A 2214-nucleotide genomic window follows, 5' to 3' on the forward strand; every position below is an offset into this window, starting at 1 on the left:
AGTATCAGCAACCATTGCTATGAGAGATGTCTGAGATGGTTTCCTCTAGGATTTTTATGGTTTCACAACTTACATTTAAGTATTTTATCCATCTTGAGTTTATTCTTGAGTATGGTGTCATTGGTGGTCTAGTTTCATTATTTTTCATATACCTGTCCAAATTTCCCAACACCATTTATTAAAGAGACTTCATTACCTACATTGTACTTTACATCCCTGTGGCTATTTTGTAACTGCCAATTTGTACTTCTTAATCTCTTTTCTTTAAAAAATATTTTTGTTCAATATTTGGGCCTATGGGCTAAGCCCTGAAGATACTAAATTGACATAACCCCTGACTGACATGATATGCAAGAGACACTGGCTTATTTACTTTGAAAAAACCTTCCCAATAGTGTTTATTAAAGAGAACTCATAGGCTATGGAATGTAGCCTTGGAGTCCCATCCCTTTCCTCAGTTTCTTCCCTTGGTGCTTTCTTCCAAAAAATCCTGTTCAGATTTGGCCCCACTCTGCTCAGGACCTCCAGGCTGCCTGGCCATTGCTAACATGATTAAGGCCAAGCTTTCTAGTATAGACTTTAAGGCCCTCCACCTACTTACCTTCGCAGTTTCTTGCCTACTCTTCACTCTGTCAGCCTCATTCACCCTGGAGTAGGCCTGCATGTCAGCTTCTATGCAGGCCATTGCATCTCTGCCTCCTCTGGGGCATCACACATCTCTACCTAGGACATTTGGGTACTCTTACCCCCATTCCCACAGTCTCCCTTTTTCAGAATCCATTTTATCCTTAGAGATCAGCGCAGATACCACTGAACTGTGGTATTTTATTTCCACAAAAGGTTTTTTCTGTTCTACTACAGCACTTCTCAGGATGTTTTTCTTTTATATAACAGTTTTCTATTATTCAGTAAGTGTGTTGGGGCCAGGAATTGGTCCTACACCTCTATTCTAACTCATAGTTCCTTAAACATAGGGTTCCATTAATACTGGGTAAACGAAAATTTATAGGAAGCTCTTTAACCTGGGATCCTTGGGTCTCCATGGGATCCATGGATATAATATGAAGTGTGAAGGATATTAACCTCTTATCAGATGTATCTGATTTGGAAGGAGAAAAATTACATATTGGTTTTCAATAACTTCTCACTGATGAAATGTAGCCCTTCTTCCAATTATGAATGTAGGACAAAAAAAAGTAGTAATGGCAATATCTGTGACTTTGTCACCAATGGAAATCAAAGGTACTTTTATATCACAATTTAGTTATTGTAGCTTTCTCAAAATATTATGTATGCTCAACACAAAGTTGAAATTATAGCAGTAATAACTAATAAGGTCAAGTCCTAGGTAATTACTTAAAATTATAATAAAGCACATAGTAAGTTTTGATAACTATTTCAATATAATTGGCTTCTTTTTATATACTTTATTTCATGTATTTAAAAATATTCTGAGAAGGGTTCCATAGAATTCACCATACTGCCAAGAATGGCCCATGTCACAAAAAAGGTCAAGATGTAAAATGTTCCCACTTCTGAATCTGTATGCTATGCTATATGTGTCTCTTATATCCCCTTTCTTAGTATTGTTCACTTAGCCAACATCTTGTGTGTTAACATAGCCTTGGGTATTGGAGTGGTAACTCTAAGTAAGACAGAAACCTTGAGATGAGAATGAAGTCTAGTGTACTAAAAGACTCACTGTCCCATTTCTGCTTTTTCCTATCCCTCAATCATTGGTGTTTTGAGGTCTCTCCTGACCCAGCTCAATGGTGATTTGAGGCTAGATGTTGAGGCCAAATTTCAGCACATTGGGCCTCATTCCCCCTACCTTATGAGGCCCTATTCTAAGGAGGTCACTGGATTGGCAAGAAGCCTAGGGTAACACTGAGTCTAGGTGGCTAACTTTGCCCATTGCCTCCCACTAGGGTACTTGTCTTAACTTGTTCCTGCCTTCAGGGCCTTTCCTGTCCCATTGTCATTCCTGAAATAGATTTCCTCCCTGGCTCCCTGGTGAGATTTATTTACAAAGTTGTTCCCCAGGCCTGGTCCTCATTGAATTGTTTAGCTAGCAAAATGGCTGTCTGGCCTCCACTTCCCCCACTAACTGACCCCTGGGCTCAGGAAAGACCTAGAGGTGTCAAAGACTGATAAGGCTTAATGTGTTACCCATTCCATGGGGATTTGCATATTTGACAATTCTACTTTTAGTCT

General features: G+C 39.3%; 1 protein-coding gene and 1 pseudogene across 1 annotated transcript in view; one reads left to right on the top strand and one right to left on the bottom strand.

Moving 5' to 3' along the window:
• Window positions 1-685, bottom strand: part of LOC102757182 — a 20761-nt pseudogene extending 20076 nt beyond the window's left edge.
• The window catches only part of MSN (moesin), an 85044-nt gene that overhangs the window by 50433 nt on the left and 32397 nt on the right, over window positions 1-2214 (top strand). The window lies entirely within an intron of this gene.

Source organism: Myotis davidii, unplaced genomic scaffold, assembly GCF_000327345.1.
Source record: "Myotis davidii unplaced genomic scaffold, ASM32734v1 scaffold2627, whole genome shotgun sequence".
In the NCBI taxonomy this organism is placed as follows: Eukaryota; Metazoa; Chordata; class Mammalia; order Chiroptera; family Vespertilionidae; genus Myotis; species Myotis davidii.